Source organism: Pagrus major, chromosome 14, assembly GCF_040436345.1.
Source record: "Pagrus major chromosome 14, Pma_NU_1.0".
NCBI classification, from domain to species: domain Eukaryota; kingdom Metazoa; phylum Chordata; class Actinopteri; order Spariformes; family Sparidae; genus Pagrus; species Pagrus major.
The window spans coordinates 2,051,019-2,058,508 of record NC_133228.1 but is presented as its reverse complement, the minus strand read 5'-3'; the positions used below and the strand labels follow the sequence as shown (position 1 = coordinate 2,058,508).

At 40.4% G+C, this 7,490-nt stretch overlaps 1 long non-coding RNA gene across 3 annotated transcripts; it reads left to right on the top strand.

The window, feature by feature from the left end:
* Positions 1-3,013: 3,013 nt before the first annotated feature.
* On the top strand, positions 3,014-5,400 carry LOC141008089 (uncharacterized). Of its 3 annotated transcripts, none has more exons than XR_012180052.1 (4): positions 3,014-3,349; positions 4,138-4,266; positions 4,361-4,499; positions 4,649-5,400. It is a non-coding gene; the product is annotated as an uncharacterized lncRNA (long non-coding RNA). The 3 variants fall into 3 exon arrangements; XR_012180053.1 differs by having other exon boundaries at positions 4,138-4,499; positions 4,649-4,796; positions 4,894-5,400; XR_012180051.1 differs by having other exon boundaries at positions 4,138-4,499.
* The last annotated feature ends 2,090 nt before the right edge of the window (positions 5,401-7,490 follow it).

Below are 7,490 nucleotides of genomic sequence, written 5' to 3'. Positions count from 1 at the left end.
CTGCTGGATAACCTTCACAAGACAGTGACACAGTGCATTGCTTGGGCTGGAGGAATGACTCCGGTAATTATTTGGTTTGCTATGCACAATGTTCATGAAGAAGTATGGAAGAATCAATGGAAACGAGAGTCTGCAAAGAGATAAACATTAATTTCAACAACGACATTCAATGAAGCCCGTGCCAAGCTGTGGCACAAGGTGCATAGTTACGTGTTTCCTGTGAAAAACAGTAATCAATCAATCAATCAAACTTTATTTGTAGAGCGCTTTTCATACATGGTAATGTAGAGCAAAGTGCTTTACAGAAATTAAAAACAGCAGCAGCAACAATTAAAACAACAGCCCCCCCTCCACCCCCCCAACCCACCCCACCACACGCACGCACGCACACACGCACACACACACACACACACACACACATACACCCCCACACCCACACCCAGCTACTTAAAACCCAAGAGGAAAATTAAAAAGTGAGTAATAATAAATAACTAAATAGTGATAAATGAAACAGGGCACTAACAACAGGTATTGCGGAACTGAGGAAACGCTATCGTCGATGTATTTCACTGAGGAGACACTAGAGGCAGTAAAATAAATAAAATAAAGATAAAATAATAAAACTCTAAAACTAACTAAGAATGATAAAATACTAAAAAAGGTTTAAAAGTCTATAACTGTTTATAAGCGAAAAAATAAAAAATAATCATAAATAAAGTAAAACAAGATAAAACAAGATAATTAAAATAAATAAATGAATAGAAAGTGAATAGATAAATCGAATAAAACCAGGTTTAAGCAGGATAAAAACCAATAAATAAATAAATAGAATTCACCTAAAAGCCAGCCTAAAAAGTAAGGTCTTAAGGTTGCTCTTAAAAGTATCAACATTCTCCAGTGCCCTCAGGTCCTCTGGAAGGCTGTTCCCCAAACGTGGACCGCGGTATTGAAAGGCGACCTCGCCGTGAGTTTTTGTTCTAACTTTTGGAATGGTTGGATGGACAGGTAGCCAGTGCAGAGACTTTAAAATGGGTGTGATGTGTGCTCTCTTTCTGGTCTTAGTCAACACCCGTGCTGCAGAGTTTTGGAGTAGTTGTAACTGAGCTAAGTTCTTTTTTGGGAGACCAGAAAGTAGAGCGTTGCAATAATCAATGCGGCAGGTGATAAAAGCATGCATTAATGTCTCTGTACTGGCTTTGGAAAGGAACGGTCTCACTCTGGCAATGTTTTTTAGATGATAAAAAGCTGTCTTAGTTATGTTTCTGATGTGTGGGTTAAAACTGAGGGCTGAATCAAAAATAACTCAGCTTCAGAACCAATAAATAAGACCTCGGATTTGTCCTGGTTGAGCTGAAGAAAATGTTTTGCCATCCATGACTTGATATCTAAAATACAGTTAAAAAGGGCATCGATTGGCCCTGGGTCATCAGGAGACAAGGCGATATACAGCTGTGTGTCATCAGCATAACTGTGGAAGTTGATGCCGTGCTTCCTCATGACATTCCCAAGTGGCAGCATGTATAGGTTAAAAAGTGTTGGACCTAAAATTGAGCTTTGGGGGACACCACAGATAATTTTGTAGCTCTTTGATGAGTATCCCTCCATACTCACGAAAAATGTTCTGTCAGTGAGATAAGATTTAAACCAGTTAAAAACAGTACCAGAGATTCCAACCTGGTTGTGAAGTCTGTCTAAAAGAATTGAATGGTCTACTGCATCAAAGGCTGCACTTAAATCAAGAAGTACTAAAATAGATGGTTTTGTCCTGTCCAGATTTAACCTGAGGTCATTTACAATTTTAACTAGTGCGGTCTCAGTACTATGGTTTGTCCTAAAACCTGATTGGTACATTTCATAGATTTTACGGGTTATCATAAAATCATTTAACTGATTAAAAACAAGTTTCTCAAAAATTTTGCTTAAAAATGGTAGATTGGATACTGGTCTGTAATTATTAAGTATGGAGGGATCTAAATTGTTTCTCTTCAGAAGGGGTTTCACTGTGGCAGTCTTAAGTGCTGTAGGAAAAACACCCATCTGAAGAGAGTAATTTACAATGTTAAGTAACTCATCCTTAAAAGAGCTATAAAATGTTTTAATAATGGGATCTAAAATGCAGGTTGCTGGTTATAGTTGGGAACATACTTTGCCAAGCATCTCAGCATCAACCAGGACAAACTTCTCTAGTGTTTCCTCATGTAAAAGCAAAGATTCTGTAGTGATAAAATTGAAATTCTGGTCTTTGGATAAAAGTGATCTAATATCATCTATTTTACTTCTGAAGTGATCTGCAAAATCTTCACATTTAGAAATGGACGACTCACTGCTAGACTTCATAAAAACAGGGTTAATAAGATGGTCAATTGTTGTGAATAGGATTTTGAGGTTGTTCCGGTTGTCAGCTATCAGTTTTGAAAAATGTGATTGTCTTGTTGATTCACTCGTGTAGCAATACTGACACCTACTGACGATCCACAGGTGCTGCTGACTGACAATAACACTAGCAATGATTGACACTGTACCCCGAAATTCTTGCTTAATTTTACACTTTCTTTCCTATTCACCCACATAAACACATACAAACAAATAATCAGAACCCTCTAAACTTACAGTACATCCATGAAATAACTGTTTATATTAATCTGAACCTGACTAGTTTGTGCCACACTTACTCCAACTGTAAGTTACCAACTATATCAAAAAGTGCACATTTTCTTTTCTTTTTTTTTTTACATGTACTTACCAAATGTAGTGACAAAAGACTTGAAATAATAGTGTGTATTTCTTTATTCCGGACCCAGAGAAAAGGCAGGTCTGTGTACTTTGCGTCCATTCGATTTCCGTTTTGAAGTTAAAACATGAAAAACAGAAAACGACTTGTTTCCCATATTTGGCTTCAAAATCAGAAAACGGAAAACAGAAAAGGTCTCCTATCCCGTTTTTTGTTTTAAAACCAGAAACTGAAAAAATGGGAAACGACTCATTAACTGATTGTAGGTGCTGTGCTCATGAATGGAAATTAGGAATTATGATAACATGATAATAATGATATTTTTCATTTCAGATTTTGCCGTAGGTCTTTTTTTAATGAACCGAAAGGCACCGTATGCCGCCAAAACACTTGATCTGATCCTTAGACCAGTGTTGTTCGTGAGGCTAATGAATATTCTGAATTTATTACAGCCAGGAGGTCAAGTGGGATGTCCTGTGGCAGCATAGCCGCAGCACTGACTGACCACTTTGGCCTCCTACGAGGCTTTTCTGAGAGGAATGTGCAGCGGTGGTGCTCTGAGCAGGGACTGGGTGCGAAGGATTTCTGCCCTGACAGCCGTCTGGAAGGCGAAACTAGGTAGGTCAGTCATTGTCACAGAAAGATTGAGTGGTTATGCAATAAAGGATGATACATTCTTCACAGTGTTCTGTTTATTTACTTTGGAACATAAACACTGACACATGGGCTACGGCATCGTTGCCGACATCGTTGCCTCCTATGCCATTAAAAAAAGTAATTATCATAATCATAAGGACATATGCAAATGCAACATCCATTGTTTATACATACAGGGGGAGGGGCAAGGGTCCGGTTTTCTTATAGACTTATAGCCTGTTGATTGACAGTAGATAGAACCAGTAGTGAGCGAAAGTGCAATGTGTCGTCACCAAAAGTGTAAGGCAACTTAAAGGGGTGCCGGTGTACATAAAGGGGTGTCTTACATCTCAACATGATTTTTTCCTCATAATAAGCAGTAAGAGCAGGTAAACATACTTGTGCCCAGTGTTATTGTATTTTCGTGTATGAGACAAATAATTACAAATAAAGACACAAGTCTTCCACTGACATTTGTGCAACCAGGGCATAACATAGTGTTTTTATTGTCACATAGCCTCCACAGAAATACTCTGGTATAAGATGCACTGAATAGATAGATAGACAGACAGACAGACAGACAGACAGACAGACAGACAGACAGACAGTCTGTGTTTACTGGCTCTCCCCTTTGCAAGTACAATAGGTCTTAGTCTTCTACTATGACACATGATTATGTAATGTGTAATCGATCAACATGCACAGTATTTGGACATTTAAACACATATGAATTCATTTCAATAACATCATAAATAAAATCCTTTCCTCAGACTGGGTCTTCGTATGGAAGAAAAATGATGACTGGCTATCTTGCGGCAAAAGGGGTCAAAGCTTCTGAGGGCAGAGTGGGGAAAGTCCTATGGACCATTCATCACCCTTATCATGCAGCAGGGCAGCAGGTATCATATGCAGCGTCTGTGCATTTCATCATAAAAATATTGAGAATTTATTCATACCAATGAGGGATGATTGAGTTTTTACAATTTTCTACAGGGTCCCAGAAACCTTAACCCGGTGCCTGTACATGGGTCACAAGCTCCACATTGACCAAAATGAAAAGTTGGTAAGAAGATTGTTGGGCACTCCACCATGCCCATCAAAAACAACATTGTATTTTATGATGAAGCGACAGGTGAGGAAAAAAAAAAGAAATAAAAAAAACATGCTTTACTGCAACATTACAGATGTTAGAGGGTTACATGTATCTGTAATGTCAAAATAACAGAATTAGTAATTCTATTTGAGTTGAAAGTTTTCCTTCTGTTTGTGTATTATCTTCAGACCAGCTGGGATGTCCTACAGGATATGGGACCAAGTGGACTATGGAAGGGATTTTTCCTGACCCTGTATATCCAGGAGAAGCTGGCATAGCTCTGCATACCTCCACCACAAAGAAAGGCAGCCATACCTCCAAACTCCATCTACCAGGGTAAAATACACATCATAAATAAAAATACAATTGATGCTTGTTTGTATTCGGGGGACTGCAGCATGACAATGTCCTTGTAATCTTTTAACCTACACAGAATCGTGTAATTCAAAGGATGTGGTCAGAAGTAAACAAGAGTAAATTTCCCCCCGAAGACCGCACATCACTAGCAGTGTTGCCAAGTCTGCTTGTTATAAGCGACTTTGGGCTTGTTTTTCTGTCGCTTGCAAATGCAAATGCTGACCAGCTTTTTGCATGTCCCCACTGGTATTTTTGCCCATTCATCTTTAGCGATGAGCTCCAACCCTTTCAGGTGGGAGAGTCTCCTTGCAATCACCCTGATCTTTAGCTCCCTCCACAGATTCTCAATTGGATTCAAGTCGGGACTCTGGCTGGGCCACTGCAAAACTGCATTTCTTCACCACTTTTGCTGTGTGTTTTGGGTCATTGTTGTGCTGAAATGTCCACTGGTGCCCAAGGCCAAGTTTCTCTGCAGACTGCCTGATGTTGTTGAGAATCTTGAAGTATTGCTCTTTTTTCATAGTGCCGTTTACTGTGATTAGGTTCCCTGGTCCATTGGCTGAAAAACACCCCCAAAGCATTAGGTTCCCACCACCATGTTTGACAGTGGGGATGGTGTTCTTAGGGTTGAAGGCTTCTCCTTTTTTACGCCAAATGAAGGATACATCATTGTGGCCAAACAATTCAATTTTTGTTTCATCTGACCATAAAACCGAAGACCAGAAGTCTTCTTCTTTGTCCAGATGATCATTTGCAAAGGTCAAGCGGGCTTTTGTGTGCCTTATCTGGAGAAGTGGCATCCTCCTTGGTCTGTGTCCGTGGAACCCAGCAGTGTGCAGTGTCCGTTGGACTGTCTGCCTTGAGGCGTTGCCACCAGCAGAGCCCAGATTCACCAGGATGGCCTTGGTGGTGGTCCTTGGATTCTTTTTCACCTCTCTCACTATCCTCCTGGCCAGCACAGGTGTCAGTTTTGGCTTCCGACCACGTCCTCTGAGATTTTCGACAGTGCGGAACATCTTGTATTTTTTAATAATACTTTGCACTGTAGCCACTGGAACTTGAAAACAGTTAGATTGGTCTTATAGTCCTGTCCTGACTTGTGAGCAGCCACAATGCGCAGCCGCAGGTCCTCAGTGAGCTCCTTTGTCTTAGCCATGACTGTCCACAAACCAACTGCAGAGAGCTGCTGTTTTTCACCTGTTGAGTTGATTAAAACAGCTGTTCCCAATAAATCAGGGTAATTAGGATGCTTTAGAACAGCCTGGACTATTTGGAATGGTATAGAACTTTGGATTTTCCCATAGACTGTGACAGTTTGCAAAGGGTATGAATAATTTTGGACATGCCACTTTTTGTTCAAATGCAAATAAAAGCTGAGAAATATTTTTTTCCACAATGATGCCTCTTGTACATTGTCTTATTATCTTTTGGGAGAAGCCTGTGTCATTTCCGGTCAAAAAAAAACAAACTTGCTGGTTGAATAAAAGTAAGTTTAAGTCAAAATTTGCCAGGGGTATGAATAATTTTGGGCTTGACTGTATATATATATATATATATGTTAAATTAAACCCCAATTTAAATACTAGAGGCATCAGGTAGATACACAAGACTATAAATACTAGGATGGTAGAAAATAGAATTCACTATCCTCGAGTAGGAAGGTCGGGCCTGCCCTTGCACACACACCACCAAGAGGGCCCATGGGAGACAGCAGGCCCAGCACCAAAAGAAGCATGCACAACACAATCTTTACAATCTTATGCTTATGCTGCTCTAATATCATGCTGTGTCAGAGTTATGTATACACACCAAAATGTCACCCACTGCAGTCCCACCACAGGGAGGAGGCCGTGTATGGACGCAGGCTGTTGCTGTACAGAAAAGAGGAAGAAAGACCTTCATTAAATTAAATTATCATCAAATCAAATCAAATCAATTTTATTTATATAGCCCAAAATCACAATCACATTGCCTCAATGGGCTTTACAATCTGTACAGTGAACAACATCCTCTGTCCTTAGACTCTTGATTTGAGTGAGGAAAAACTTGCCAGGAAAAATAAAACCTTTTAACAGGGGGGAAAAAAGATGGAAGAAACCTCAGGAAGAGCTACAGAGGAGGGATCCCTCTCCCAGGATGGAGAGACATGCAACAGATTTTGCATGTACAGAAATGAACAACAAAATCACAGTTTACAAGTTGCATTGACAGAATATCTGATACAAATTGTAATATATGTCAAGGGTGTGGATGCAGGAGATGACTGAGCAGGACGAGGCATCGCCAAGTGGTGCCCAAGCCACACGACATCCTCTCCACCATGGTGACCTGTAAGAGGGCAGGCCACACAAGATAATTAGCAGTAAAACAGAGAGATCAGAGTGATGAGGCATCAAATTTTACAGAAATACAGATATAAGGAGATAGTAAAACAGAGGAGAGCAATGATCCAGTGGAGCCCAGGGTATGATGATCCAGAGCCATCAATACGTGGGACAGCAGGAGCCAGGAGAGGAAGATGTTCCCAGGGGCCCGTGGTCCATCAGAAGGGAGCCTGAATGAAAAGAGAGGAGGAGGAAGAGGAGGAAGAGGAGGAGGAGGAGGAAGCTATAGAGAGTGAGAGAGCGACACAGCTTGCAGCTTGTGGGGACAGAAAACTAAAACAAAAGTTAG